Source organism: Chiloscyllium plagiosum, unplaced genomic scaffold (assembly GCF_037043375.1).
Source record: "Chiloscyllium plagiosum isolate Xiang-an unplaced genomic scaffold, Cpla_swu_hap1 HiC_scaffold_27, whole genome shotgun sequence".
In the NCBI taxonomy this organism is placed as follows: domain Eukaryota; kingdom Metazoa; phylum Chordata; class Chondrichthyes; order Orectolobiformes; family Hemiscylliidae; genus Chiloscyllium; species Chiloscyllium plagiosum.
The window spans coordinates 16,417,107-16,432,725 of NW_028270165.1; the positions used below are offsets into that span (position 1 = coordinate 16,417,107).

The following is a 15,619-nucleotide window of genomic DNA, read 5'->3' on the forward strand; positions in this document are numbered from 1 at the left end:
CAGATACTTGGGAACACAACTCTTGCAAGTACCCCTCCAAGCCACTCACCATCTTGACTTGGAAATATATTGCTGTTCCTTCAGTGTTGCTGGGTCTAAATTCTGGAATACCCTCCGTAAGGACATTATGGGTCACCGTACAGCGTGTGGACCACAGCAGTTGAAGAAGGCAGGTCACCATCACCTTCTCAAGGGGAACTAAATGCTGGCCAGCCAGCAATGCTCATGTACCACGAGTAACTTTTAATAAATGATTGAAACGGAGGATTGGAAACTGCAAACTAAAAAAAAACAACCTTCGGGTGGAACAGACGTTGGGCTTTTGATTCGGTCCTTATTTGAGGACAGATAAAGAGTGTTGTACTGACACTGAACTGGAAATAGAGAGTTAAACACGTGTAGTGTTTCACTCAGTGTATCAATCGAAAATCGATTAAAGATTAGCTCATGACGTGTTCATCATTAACACATAAAAAAGGACGTTAAGAAGGCATATGGGACTCTTGATTTCATCTCTTTAATGGCTGGTGTAGTACCCACAATCCCATGCGATCCAGACACCGCTCTATGGGCCGTGAGCAGTGTTCATAGTGCGCATGTGTGAGCTCGGAATGGGGCCCCGCCCCTCGTCGTTCGGACGGACGGGGAGACCAATCTTTTGGAAATCCTGGAGGACCAGAAGGGGCCTGGTCCTCCTGCCAATCAGAGTCCCCCCCGCCATTGTTTGAATGCGGAAGTTCGACCATGAGCTTCTGAAGTTGCTGTTGCTCCTCTCTCTCTGAATGAAGATTGAGCTTCAGCCCAGACTGGAACTTCCTTCCTCTGTTTTACATCTGGGAGTACCGCACTCTCTTCTCTCGCCCTCTTTCCCATTTCTTTTCTTATCCTTTGGTTCAGCTGTTGGTTTGTAGGAGCTGAGGGAAAAAGAAAGTCAATCGAGGTGAAGGGACAGACTCTGGAAAAGGTTGGTCTAGATCTGTGTCTATTAATGTTTGACAGGCTTTGTTTCCTGAGCTTGACACATTTACTTGTCTGGCAAAAAAGGGTGGCCCCTTGATCCATGTTAGGGATGGAAGTGGATTATGCTGTGGGTGACTTACTCGTAGTAGACCAATAAGTATTGGATAAGTAATCATGACACACAAACCTTGGGTTATTGACTGTCTATTTGGGAGCTCACAAGTCACTCCGACGAGTAACAGAGAGTTGTATGATTATATAGGTTACAATCATTTAACGATTAACAAAAGCAACCTAAGTCACTTTGCCCAGCGACACAGTGTCTGGATCGTGTTGGCTAGTAGCTGATAAGTGTACAATAGGTCCTTGCAAAGAGAAGGATATTCCCACGCAAGGAAAGAATTTGTTTATCAGGTAGCAGTACCGCTGCAAGGCTCAGTGTCTCTGTTAAGTCAGGGAATTAAAGGTAGGTGGGACAATGCAGGGAAGAGGAGCTTAGACAATGGATGCATCAGTCCTGATCTAAATGTAGGCTGGAAGGGCCAAATGGCCTACTCCTGCTTCTATTACTATGAAACTATAACCATGCATTTCCCATGGGTTAACCCACTTAACCTGCATATCCTTTGTTACTGTGGGCAATTTAGCATGGCCAATCCAAATCAAGCAGCATCCAGGGAACAGGAGAATCGACGTTTCGGGCATAAGCCCTTCTTCAGGAAAGAAGGGCTTATGCCCGAAACGTCGATTCTCCTGTTCCCTGGATGCTGCCTGACCTGCTGTGCTTTTCCAGCAACACATTTCCAGCTCTGATCTCCAGCATCTGCAGACCTCACTTTCTCCCCAATCCAAATCAAGGCCGGTGAGTAATGTAGTGATGTGGAAAATGAATATCAGAGAACAATAGAAAGGGACAAGGAGAGTAAATATACCAGCAATGAAAACTGGATACTAATGTCACAAAAACTGAAAAGATACATGGTGAGTCTGAATGTGTGCCAAATTGTAACAAAAGTGAATGAATTAACTGCACACATTGGAAGTGAATAATTATGGTCTGAGACTCCTTACAGGCACATGGCTTCAGGATGGCAAGGATTGGATCCTGAATATTGAGGGGGGAGTCAGATGGGAAGCTAGGTAAAGGCAGAGGGTTGGCACTGCTCACCAAAGCACTGAGCACACGGTAGTCTGGTATCAGCTCGGGTTTCACGGCCTGATTTCTCTGTCCTCTGATCTCCCTGTTCCCACTGAGTAAGATGTTGGTCTGTTCTCAGCTTTGCTGGACTTCTGCTGAAGCTTTCACGCCTCTTTTACAGTTTCCAGAACAAGAAAACATTCAGAGCTGAAAATGTGTTGCTGGAACAGCGCAGCAGGTCAGGCAGCATCCAGGGAACAGGAGAATCGACGTTTCAGGCATAAGCCCTTCTTCAATAAAACATTCAGTCAACCGAAAGCCAACCCACAATCTCAGCCTGTCACCCATCCAGACACAGAGTGTAGTCACAGCAGGGAATCAAACAAGAAAAATGAAACAAAATCAGAAATAAATAAAGGCTTAATGTTTGTTCATTAGGAAGTAAACCAGAAATAGGGCTCTCCCAGGATTCTGATAATGCCCTACTTGAGGAATTCTCTCTCCATTCGATGTAACTATTAGTACTGTTGGGACAAAGTAACTCATGTGTCAAATCGTTTAAAGCAAGGTAGTCAGGAGAGGAGACCTTGAGCAATTAACTAGCTTTATTCGTTGCCATTGGGGAATACCTCTTAGTTCAAAATAAAGTCTGACGTATTCCAATAAAATACAGAATGTTACAAGTTTTATGGTAAAGCACAAGCCCCACTCTCCAATAATAATGCAACTGAGGGGCAGTTGTAAGGTTCACATACATTGTCCAGACCTACATTTCTTAATGTCTACAAAACTGAATGTTATCTTATACTGCAGGTTCAGCTCAGCTCGAATTACCGATCAGGGACAGAGAGAACCAATCCATCATTCTCTGAAGCAGCACAGTCTAATGGCCTGAGGAGCAGAGACAGCCTGCAGCTGCAAGGTCAGGCTATCAAAACAGAATTCCTCAGCCAGGGCTCAGACAGCATTATGTTAACAGGCTACATTTTACTGCAAACATGCTTTGTGACAAAATGGCTTCCATGCAGTTTTCTGAATTTTGATTACATTCTCTCACAATCCCTCCTTTTTTATTAAAAAGAGGAGATTGTGGGTGTCAGCAAAAGGGGGAGTATACCCAGAGCCAGGGGGATTGTCAGGGGTTGGTGCTTGGAAATCGGACTGATAGTCCTCGGGTTCAGTAAGGACAGGGGCAGAAGGCTCCAGGGATTGGGAATCATCATCGGGGTTTTATCAGGAATGGAAAATCTCGGCATCTGGGAGATCGCTGGAGAGGAGGGCCACAACAGTGAACTGAGCCGAGCACAGGATTGTCTGCGGGGTGACTTTGATTTCCAATCGAGCAGTTCCAAAGGCAGGGGGAAAGAAAGCTGCAAGTTGCTCAAACTCCATAAGGGCTCGCTTGGTATGAGTTCGGGATGGATAGGGATATGGGCACATAGCCAGCAGCTAGAGTGGTTGACCTTCTGTGCATAAAAAAAGTATTAAACTGTAATTCCTGTTTACTAGAGGTTATCAGGCCCAATCAAACATAGTTAGTGAAAGAAAGATAAGGAATAGTGCAGTGAAAGGCAGAATGATCAGGCTGAGGCATTCACGAATGAAGGCTGAAGATGTGTCTCTGACGGGGTCTTCTGGTGTTCCTCCAGGAGGTGGCGCTCGTTTGCATTGTGTTGTGTGTGTCCATGCGGCCTCCCCTTGACCTTGACTGCTGACCGGGAAACCCAGCAGGACTAGGAACGGGCCTTTCCATCTCAGCTCCAATATGTCCCGGTCCTAATGCTGAGGGTTGGCGTACCCGTGAATGTAAACTCTGAAGAGTTTTGGTTAACTGATGCAAATATTTCCCACTTGACCAACACTAGACTGTCAGCTGTTTCAGTCATTGGGATGGTTTGATTCATCGACTAAATACATCTACTCTTATTAGACAATATTCATAACAATGTACGCGAGGTGATTCTATAAAAGCAAATTGTAGACAGGGAAAAAGGCTGACCAGGCAAGGAGGTGGTTAACAAACACACTCTCTCTGGATCAATGATGCTGGAAGAGCACAGCAGTTCAGGCAGCATCCGAGGAGCAGCAGCAAAATCGACGTTTCGGGCAAAAGCCCTTCATCAGGAATGAAGCTCTCTCTGTCTGCCTGCCTGCGGCTCTCTTTTTTTTCTCTCTCTGCCTGCCTGCGCCTCTCACTCTCTCTCTCTCTCTGCCTGCCTGCACCTCTCTCTCTCTCTCTCTGCCTGCCTGCGCCCCCCCCTCTCTCTGCCCGCTTATGCCCGCCTCTGCCTGCGCGCCTCTCTCTCTGTAACACTCTTCAACTTTCTACATGTCTCAGTTAATAGTTGCCCAATGTGTCCTGTGTGCCAAATTCATTCAAGTCTGGACGTCCTGAAGCGAGCAATTATACTTCAGATTTCTACTCGTCAATTAAAACTAACATTGGGCACTCAAACAGATCGGGGGCACCTTGAAGCATGCCACGGACCTCAGTGTGGGTCCTGGGCTTATCAAATAGGGTTTCACCTCTCGTAACCCTGGGGTAAGCAAATTCATTATTACTAACTTTGTAAAGCACAAGTGCTCTCAGCAACATTACGTCCAGACGCTAGGACCCTGTTGAGTTCTCTCACTCGTATCTTGTGGCTGAGTAGGGAGAATTGTATCAACATTTCTAACAGCACTTTTGTCCCTGGCCAGCTTTCCTCTTTATTTTGGACCCAACAAAAGCAGCAACCACCCTCTATATTTCATCTCTCAAAGGATATCGGCCGGTGACCTGGCAGGACCAGGGTATCTCCTGCCTGACTCGCCAACTGTGGGGGATGGAAATAAAGCCCCATGTCGGGAAAGAATTTGTTTATCAGAAGCAGCACAGCTGCAAGGCCAACCGTCTCCACTGAGCCTGGGAAACACAAACTTTAACAAGCAGGCACTAAGCTGAGATTCAAAATGGTTTCCAGGCTTTAATATGTGACCAAATGGCTGACCCAAATCTAACAATTCTCCCACATCATCGAAGAGAATTAAATAAGAAAAATGAAACACAATTAGAAATAAATAGGGGGTCGTGCTTAATGTTTGTTCATTATGAAGTAAACAAGAAATAGCAGTCTCCCAGGATTCGTATGGTTGAGAAATTCTGTCCAACAAGTTTAATTGGAAGCAGTAGCTTTCGGAGTGCAGCTCCTTCATCAGGAGATTGTGGAATATAAAATTGTAAGACACAGAATTTATAGTAACAGTTTATAGTGTGATGTAACTGTAACTATATATTGAAAAAGACGTGGATTGTTTGTTAAGTCTCTCATCTGTTCGAATGACCATGATAGTTTCAGTTCTTTCAAATGTAAATCAGAAAACCTTTTAAAATAGTTAAATCCTCAAGTGAACTTTACCAATTGGTGTTGCGTCAGCCCAGATAATGTATTGAAGGTGTGAGTTCCCCTGTGTGAGACTCTGTGCCACAATGGTTAAACTGATTTACAGAATCTTACATGGATTCATGCAGTTTTTGAGCAAAGTAAGACATAATTCTCCAAGTACGAATTCACTCAACAAACTTGTGCGTGTGTGTGTGTGTGTGTGTGTGTGGCGGGGGGGGGGGGGGGGGGGGAGATGTATATTTGCAGATATATTCTATGTGCATTTTTTTAAGGAAATATCTGCAGGCAGTCAATACATGTAATAGTTTGTAAATTCGACTTTGGAAACAGAACCAGTCCGACTCAAGATTGGGATACAGACAGACTCTGACCTCACACCTTTAATGCATTGTCTGAGCTGAGATGTGAGCTTTTACTATAAAACCTTGTTATCTCGAGAAGGTGACAACAAGAAATTCTGGGATTTACATTGTAATGAGACCTGCAACCTATTTGAAAAGGTGGAAGACTTAACAATACAGGTTTGTTCAATATACCATTTCAGTGGCAGGACGCTGGAATGTTTTGCTCTAAATTGTGCCTTAGGATCTTATCCTCCACAACCACCTGATGAAGAGGCAGAACTCCAAAAGTTACTGCTTCCAAAGAAGCTTGTTGGACTACAGCCTGGAGTTGTGTGATTCTAGAATCTGGTTTCTAGTATCTGCAGTCCTTGTTTTTACCTAGTTGATTTTAACCCTACTGTGAATCCTCTTGCAAGGATGCCTGCATTGAAGAAGGTTTCCTCCTCTATCTACAAGAATCTCAAGGAATCCCTCTCCCACTGCAACTCCCAGGTCATTTCCTCTGCCCTGAAGCTCTTCAATCATGTCCTGAAACAGACTCGCTACCACAGCCACATTTGCTTCCTCAGTGCCGCCTCCGTAACCAACTCATCCTACACGGACTCCGGACCACCTTTAACCAAGCAGAGTTCAGATCCGAACAGGCCACTCCACCCTCCTGTCTGACCTATCACCTTCATTCCCATCACCATTCACCCATTGTACTCTTTGCTACCTCCCCCACCCTCCTCTCTGACCTATCCCCTCCATCCCCACCCCCATTCACCTATTGTACTCTATGCTACTTTCTCCCCACCCCCACCCTCACCCTCCTCTCATTTATCTCTCCCCACCCCCACCCTCCTCTCATTTATCTCTGCACCCTGCAGGCTCTATTCCTGATGAAGGGCTTTTGCCCGAAACGTCGATTTTCCTGCTCCTCGGATGCTGCCTGAACTGCTGTGCTTTTCCAGCACCACTCTAATCAAAAGTGGATTGGCCATGTTGAATTACCCATAGTGCCCAGGGATGTGCATGTTAGGGTGGATTGGCCATGCTAAATAGTGCTGTGAGAAACAAACCCCACTTAATCAATAATTTTCAGTCCGAGTCAAAGAGTTCCGAAGCAGCACATTTATTCGAACATCTTGCAAAATGGGTGGCTTTATGAAGAGAGTCATACCCGACAGTAAAATACAGAGCTTTTTATACTTTTCTGAGGGCTCTCTCAACACCCTACACTGAGCAATAAACCTATCATAAGTGTCTATTTCATTCTATTATTTTTTCCCATGGTGTGTGTGTGTGCAGGTGTGAGACACAGTGAAAGACACAAAGTGCACAAATCTTTATTCAATTTCCACCACCAGGAAGATAGGAAAACACCCGGGTGGCCAGTGACAAACACTGCCCTTCACATCAAAGGGCAGTGCTGTGTGATCAAAACAGTGAAGGGGAGGGTACGGACTAAATCAAAATAGAGTTGGAGGGAGAAATGATGCACTCCACTCCCTGCGGCGCCCACCTCTCCCTGAATAACTCCAGGGTGTTGGTGGACACCGCGTGCTCCTTCTTCAAGGACACACGGGCCCTAACGTATCTATTTCATTCTATCACTTTATTTGGTTATTACTTGCACCCGTTATTCCTTCATTTGGTAATTCCCTGCACCCAAGCTTAAGCCTATCATACTTATTAACTACCTCGCTTGTTTTTCTTTAAATCTGCCTTATTTGGCTGTCCTTGTTCGTTACAGCCTTCCTGTTACTTTGTCCAGTTCCCTTTATCTAACCGTCTGACTTCTGAGATCATCCTTTACTATCTTGATAGTCCAAAAAGCAGACCTACAAACTATGAGCTTATTGCGAAATGCCCCTGCTGCCCTTGTTTTTGTGGTCAGCTACAAGTAATTTCTTAGCTTAAAACTATTTCTTAAAAGACCCTTTATATTCATTAAAATCAACATACAACTGACAACCTGAAATTTATCTCTATCAATCCCTACCCCCATTCACCCATCGTACTCTTTGCTACCTTCCACCACCCTCTTCCCTGACCTATCCCCTCCAACCCCATCCCCATTTACCCATTGTACTCTATGCTATTTTCTCCCCACCCCCACCCCACCCCACCCCACCCCACCCCCTCTCAGTTATCTCACTACCCTGCAGGCAACCTGCCTCTATTCCTGATGAAGGGCTTTTGTGCGAAGCGTCGATTTTCCTGCTCCTCGGATGCTGCCTGAACTGCTGTGCTTTTCCAGTACCACTCTAATCTAAAGTGGATTGGCCATGCTAAATTACCCATAGTGCCCAGGGATGTGCAGGTTAGGGTGGATTGGCCATGCTGAAATACCCATCGTGCCCAGGGATGTGCAGGTTAGGGTGGATTGGCCGTGCTAAATTACCCATGGTGCCTAGGGATGTACAGGTGAGGGTGGATTGGCTATGCTTTATTCCTGATGTTGGGCTTTTGCCCGAAACGTCGATTTTGCTGCTCCTGGGATGCTGCCTGAACTGCTGTGCTCTTCCAGCACCACTAATCCAAAATCTGGTTTCCAGCATCTGCAGTCATTGTTTTTACCCATGCTAAATTAGGCAAAATATGCAGGCAAGGTGCATGACTCAGGGATAAATGAAGAGCAATGGGGACAGGGGAATGGGTGTGGGTGGGTGACCCTTGGGAGGGTCGGTGAGGCCGAGTGGCCTGCTTCCACACTGTGGGGATTCTCTGAAGGGAGGGTTTTTTCGAAAGTGTGTTCTCCTCCCCGTCTGCTGCAGGTGCAGCGCATGCGCAGTGCGGCGTCCCGCTGTTGGTTTCGTCCCGCTCCTCGGTCCTTTATTGACGTCACAACGCGGAAGTGGCCCTGTCAGTTTCAAAGTGAATCTCCCGCACTCAGGACGACTCTTCATCCTGGGAGGGAGACAGAGATGGGAGGAGGGGAAATTGGTCACTTGTAGCAACTGGAGTGAATGCAGGGAGGGAGCAGACTCCGCAAACTCAGGTATGTGTCTTAGTTACCCGGGTGAGGAGGGACTGAAGGATAGAGATTGGGAAGGGGGAGGGCTGGATATCTTTTCTGTTTTGATTTTTAAAATGCACCCGATTCCCACCAGTAACTGCAACAGGTACAAGTACATCACATGCAATATTCCTCATTTCAGCTTCAAGCCGGTTTTGCATCCTCTGTTCTTCCTCCAGCACATTCAGCTTCTTTCCCTCATTCCCATTCCCCCCTGCCCTGATGTTCCAAGCTGACCCGCAAAAGATCGGTTTGTCCCTCCATTCTTTCCCGGTGGCGCCCATTACTCTTGTCTATTTCTTGCCTTATCCGGCTTTGTGCGTGAACAAAGTGTTAGCGTATATCCTCTTTCATTGCAAGCTGCTTCTGTGTTTGCGAAAGCAACATTTCCTCCCATTTTTCGCCGACACTGAGCCTTCTGACCTCTTTGATTGTGTTTTTTTTTGTTTTTGCAGAAGCAGGAAACAGATGGTTATAGCTTTACGAGCATATCTAGCTTAACCTACACCCCCTTCCCTCACAGCACCTTTATCTGTTTGTCTGTAACATCCACCATTGTTTACAGGCACATTTCATGTATGCACATTTTAGCTAATACAAAAGCAATTATATATTTCCTTCACATTGCTTTCATTCTTGTTAACTCCACTCTTGGCTGAAACAATTATACCCTGGCGTTAGTTCATTTACCTTGCAGAAGCAATTATGGTTGCAGAAGTAACACTGCTTTACCTATATCCCACAGGGGTGACCCTACAACCTTGTATAAAACAATGTGGGGCATGGCGAGGGTAAATAGACAAGATCTTTGATCTGGGATTGCTCATAGTTTAGGGTGAGGCTGAGATTTAAAAGAAACCTCAGGGGCAACACCTATACACAGAGGGTGGTGTGTGTAAAGAATGAGCTGCCAGAGGAAGTGGTGACTGCTGGTACAATTACAACCTTTAAAAGGTATCTGGATGGGTATATGTTGGGAAACATTTAGAGGGACATGGGCCAAGTGCTGGCAAATGGGACTAGATTGATTTAGGATATCTGGTCAGCATGGACTGAAGGGACTGTTTCTGTGCTGTACATTTGTGATTCTGGCTTGCCACAAATGTTTGTCACGTCTGTATGTTCAGTTTCTCCCTGGTGTTGGTGTTAACGCCTTGGTGTCTTATTTTGCTCCCCACATTCTGGAGACATTAACCGTTTCCTATCTGGTCGTTCTGATGATCTGGACTGCTGTCCGGATCTTCGGATTTCTGGGATTGGTCAATAAACACACCTGGAAATGACTCTTTTGTCAATCATACAAGCAATAGTTTATTCTTTGATACAGCCGGGTCAGTAGACTCTGATCAGCCCAGAAGGATTAGATTCCAACAGTGTGGAAACAGGCCCATCGGCCCAACCAGTCCACACCTATCCTCTGAAGAGTAGCTCACCCAGACCCATCTCCCTATAATTAATGCACCTAACATTATGGGCAATTTAGCATGGCCAATTCACCAAACTGTACATCTTTGGATTGTGGGAGGAAACCAGAGCACCTGGAGGAAACCCATGCAGACATGGGGAGAATGTGCAAACTCCACACAGCCAGCCCCCGGAGGCTGGAATCGAACCTGGGACACCTGGTGCTGTGAGGCAGCAGTGCGAACCACTGGGCCACCGATGAGTACTCCTAGAGTGCCAAAAGAATCCGCCAACTTTTACAGAGTTTGTATAGAACTTATGTACATTGTTTAGAGTCAGACATTGAGCATGGTCACATAGTAACAACCAATCAGATCCCGCAAGGTCCTCATGCATTTTTGACTTAGCCTAGGGCGGCACGGTGGCTCAATGGTTAGCACTGCTGCCTCACAGTCCCAGGTTCGATTCCAGCCTTGGGTGACCGTCTGTATGGAGTTTGCACATTCTCCCCCTGTCTGCGTGGGTTTCCTCCGGGTGATCCGGTTTCCTCCCAGAGTCCAAAGATGTGCAGGTCAGGTGGATTGGCCATGCTAAATTGCCCATGGTGTTAGGTGCAATAGTCAGAGGGAAAATGGTTCTGGCTGGGTTACTCTTTGGAGGGTCAGTGTGGACTGGTTGGGCCGAAGGGCCTGTTTCCAAACTGTAGGGAATATAATCTAATCTATCATAATTTCTTGTAGACAACCTGTTCTTGGAATCGTATTTGTCATGTCTGGCGGTTAGGATTAAACCGTTACTTCTGCGATTGATGATTAGGTTCACATTTGCAGTTTTTTTCACTGGATTTATATCAGTCTGTGGTATCTTGTTTGTTCTGAGTCGTGAGTATCTGCCTGACTCAGTCCCACCGAGTTAGCCAAGCAGAAGCCATTTTGTCCTACCTCCCATGTTAAAGTGGAGATTTGAGGTGGCCCAGGGAATCCTTTGAGAACTCAGACCTGTAAAGCTCTCTCTTGGTTTGTCCTGGAGATCATACTCTTTGGAATCCTTCCAGTTGGAGCAAGGTTGGCTGAGACCAACCGCTGCATCCTCCTCAGATGGAGGTTCCATCGACTTGTCCACTGGCCAGGACAAGGTACTGTTGTGGGAACAACGGCTCCGACAGTGACCTTCTGAGGGACATCTTTGCCATCCAGGACAAGGAAATTGGTAGCTTTACCTTAGCTGAAGAAATAATAGTCTGGTTTGGTGTATATTACGGAGAGTTTGTCAAAATAGGTTACTGAAATGTTACAGCAGGGGGTCTGGTCAGGTTGACAGGAGGAAAGGGTTGACGTTTTGCAAGAGGGGTTGCTTGAGCGCTGTAAAAAAAAAAAATGGGCCAAGTGACTCGAGCACTCGCACTGTATGGGAGACAATGGTCCTCAGAATGCTGTTCCCATTGAGCTCTCCCTTAGCTCTATTGTACATGGTCTTGGTGACAGTATCAGATTCTGAAAAGAGAAAAGGCCTATAAATGTGCAAGGGAAGGGTTCCGTTCCAGGTCCATGTGCAGCATAAGGCCTGCTGTACCCCAGCCAGTGTTACACCAGCTGTTTGTATACACAGACCGGAGCTGTTGGAAAGTGATATTTCTCTTCACAGGGTCAGCAGGAGGAAGTCTGATGAATAGAATGGAATCGGGGACTGGGGATGGGTCAAGTAAGTCACCTTCTGATAGAGAGGAGTAACATACTACTGCCTCTGGGGTGAATAGCGTTCTGTGCGCCTGTATAAATAAGTTGTTTGTGGATTGAGGAGTTTCCCTTATCAGGCTTCCCTTTTCTCAAGTTGGCCCGACCTGCAAAAAGGGATGGTGTTCCTGAGTTGATCATTTTTATCCTCACTAGGCTTGCGTCTGCAGGTAAAATAAAAAAAAATGGTAACAACATGGTAACTCCCACTGATTTCTACTGTCCAGATGGACCATCTGGTCTTTCTGATGTAAGGGTCCATTGCAATAATCAATCTTCATCACATTCCACACGTCAAAGGCGTCTGGTCCGGTGCACTGGACGACATCTCCTCAGCATGGGCGGTGGATAATCTCTGATCATTCCTGGTTGCATCCATACTTAGTGGCGTTCCCCATCAGGATGTTGTATGTGATCAGAAAGGTGAGGAGATAAGCGATCCCCCACATGTCCCTCCTCTTAGTTCAAGTATCTGTAATAAGATTAACATTAGAACAACAGCAAAATTCAAAAACCCAACTGGACAGGGTCCACTCCTTTTGTTGAGATCCAGGATTCTCTCCTCCTCTTCCGCACTTTTGATTGGTGGGGTCAATCAATTTACAACGGTGCAGTTGGACCCAAGCTGAGCGCCCAGCGACTGTGACCGCCGTAGGGGTGGGAGGTAAAACCTGGAAGGGGCCATCCCAACGAGGTTGGAGACCTTTGCCAGTCCAGTTCTTGATGAGCACCAACAAACCAGGCTCTACCCGTGACAAGGCTGAAAGGGAGGGAACATCGCTGTAGGCCGCACGCTCCTGGGAGTGAAAGGCACGCATAACATTAATTAGAGTAAGAACACAACCAATCATTGCTTCGGTCATGTGGTGGACGTGGACTGAGAAGGGAGCCGAATCGTTCCAAGGGGTACGGAGGCGGTGACCAGAGCGACTCTCAGTTGGAGTCAGTCGTGTCTTGCCTGCAGATATGGATCGATCTGGAATAAGGCCACAGGGATTAGCATAACCAGCACAGAAACAGACCCTTCGCTCCAACTCATCCATGCCGACCAGATATTCCAATCCAATCTAATTCCCCCTGGCAGCACCCAGGCCATATCCCTCCAAACCCTTCCTATTCATATACCCAACCAAATGCCTCTTAAACATTGCAATTGTGCCCACCTCCACCACTTCCTCTGGCAGTTCATTCCATACATGCACAACCCTCTGCATGAAAAGTTGTCCCTTAGGTCCCTTTCAAATCTTTCCCTTCTCACCTTAAACCTATGCCTTCTAGTTTTCGACTCCCCCACCCTGGGCGGAAAAGACCTAGGCTATTTGCCCTATCTATGCCCCTCATGATTTTATAAACCTCTCTACGGTCACCCCTCAGGCTCTGATGCTCCAGGGGTAAAATAAATGCCCCAGCCCCTCTGTCTGTGTAACTGGTTAAAGCTCCTTCCCATTGTCAGTTCACTGGGACACATACACTTATTCTGTGTAACCAGTTAAAGCTCAGTTCACTGGTAGTTCCTCTTTGAAGCAGGTCGAATGGATTTCTCTTTCCAGATTCAACCCCCCAATGATATTGAGTGACCCTGTCAGATCTTGTTATGGAATTTCTTCCAAGATTTCTGTCTGCAGATCCTCCACTTATGATACCCTGTTAGCAAGTTGAAATAAATCATCACTGTCTCTACCGAGTAGAAACTCTGATTATATTGTATGTGTCTGTGTATTTAAAGTACTAACCCAGGAACATACAAATGGTATTTTTGACTTAAAATACATAGGAGACATGAGGAAGGAGAAGTCAGGACCTGGCACTCTCTGAACCCTAACAGGATGTTCCAAGTGGTAGTGCAAACATTTCAAAATGAAGTGGATGGCCATAGAGCTGTACAGCACAGAAACAGTCCATCTCGTCCATGCTGACTAGATATCTGAAATTAATCTATCTTATTTATCAGCACTTGGCCCATATCCCTTTAAAGCTGAAACTTTATTGCTGGAACAGCACAGCAGGTCAGGCAGCATCTAGGGAACAGAAGATTCGACGTTTCGGGCACATGCCCTTCTAACGTCGAATCTTCTGTTCCCTAGATGCTGCCTGACCTGCTGTGCTGTTCCAGCAATAAAGTTTCAGCTTTGATCTCCAGCGTCTGCAGACCTCACTTTCTCCCCATATCCCTTTAAACCCCACCTATTCACATACCCATCCATCTGCCTTCCTCATTCCCCGTTTTACTTGTACTGATACCTTTGGGGATCTCTGAACTTGGACAGTAAGGTCCCTTTTTTCCTCAGCACTCTGTAGGGGTCTATTATTTATTGCTTACTTCCTTCTCTATTAAGATGTTGTCCCTCCAGTTTGCGGTTTGATTCGTTGTGGCAATAGAGGAGGCCAAAGATGGTAATGTCAGAAAGGGGGTGGGAAGGGGAATTGAAATGGGTGGTGACTGGGAACTCTGGTCGGCTCTGTGGACCCAGATATGATGCTCAGTGAACCATTCCCCAAGTTTGCGCTCGCTCTCCCCGATATAGAGAAGACCACAACTGGCAAACACATGGCAAATGCAGTACCACAATATGAAGTTATAGCCTTTGCTGTGGGAAACAAAAAGTAGAAAGGAAGTGCATTGTTTAAATGGAGATGTAATTGGATGTGGAGAAAGTGAGAACTGCAGATGCTGGAGATCAGGGTCAAAAAGTGTGGTACTGGAAGAGCAGTAGGTTAGGCAGCATCTGAGGAGCAGGACAGTTGGCTTTTTGGGTACGAGCCCTTCATCAGGAACGATGTGTGGATGGACAAAGGAGCCTCAGCGTCCTTCTACATCAGTCGCTGCCAGTTGTCATACAGTACAGAAACAGACCCTTAAGTCCAACTAGTCATAGAGATATACAGCATGGAAACAGACCCTTCCGTCCAACTTGTCCATGCCGACCAGATATCCCATCGCAATCTAGTCCCATCTGCCAGCACCTAGCCCATATCCCTCCAAACTCTTCCCATTCATATATACCCATCCAGGTGCTTTTTAAATGTTGCAATTGTACCAGCCTCCACCACTTCCTCCTGCAGCTCATTCTATACATTTACTACCCTCTGTGTGAAAAGGTTGCCCCTCAGATCTCTTTTGTTTCTTTCCCCCCCCCCTCACCTTAAACCTATGCCCTCTTGTTCTGGACCTCCCCTTCCCCCCACTGCAGGGAAAAGATTTTGCCTATTTATCCTATCCATGCCCTTCATGATTTTATAAACCTCTATAAGGTCACCCCTTAGCCTCCAACGCTCCAGGGAAAACAGCCCTAGCCTCCCTTTAGCTCAAATCCTCCAACCCTGGCAATATCCTTGTAAATGTTTCTGAGCCCTTTCAAGTTTCACAACATCTTACTGATAGGAAGGAAACCAGAATTGTGCGCAATGTTCCAAATGTGGCCTAACCAATGTCCTGTACTGCGACAACACAACTGCCCAAATCCTATACTCAGAGGATTGGGAAAGTTTTCAAAACTTACAAAAGACAACCGGGAAAGAATGGAGGGAAAAAACAAACCTTTGAAGGTCAGCTTGGAGGCATCAAGGTCTCAGGACAGGGGGGTGGGGATGACCCCAGCTATGGGCCACGTGTGAGCAAACGGTTCCAGATTGATTTACGATATCTGGTCGGT

General features: G+C 46.3%; 1 long non-coding RNA gene and 1 pseudogene across 2 annotated transcripts in view; one reads left to right on the forward strand and one right to left on the reverse strand.

The window, feature by feature from the left end:
• Positions 1 to 15,619, reverse strand: part of LOC148143247 (uncharacterized) — a 229,622-nt gene that overhangs the window by 48,152 nt on the left and 165,851 nt on the right. The gene's annotated exons all lie outside the window — the stretch shown is intronic.
• Positions 8,709 to 15,619, forward strand: part of LOC148143248 (uncharacterized) — a 36,077-nt pseudogene continuing 29,166 nt past the window's right edge. Inside the window, exon 1 of the transcript XR_015751153.1 lies at positions 8,709 to 8,811. The product of XR_015751153.1 is annotated as an uncharacterized LOC148143248 (transcript). The remainder of the gene's footprint in view (positions 8,812 to 15,619) is intronic.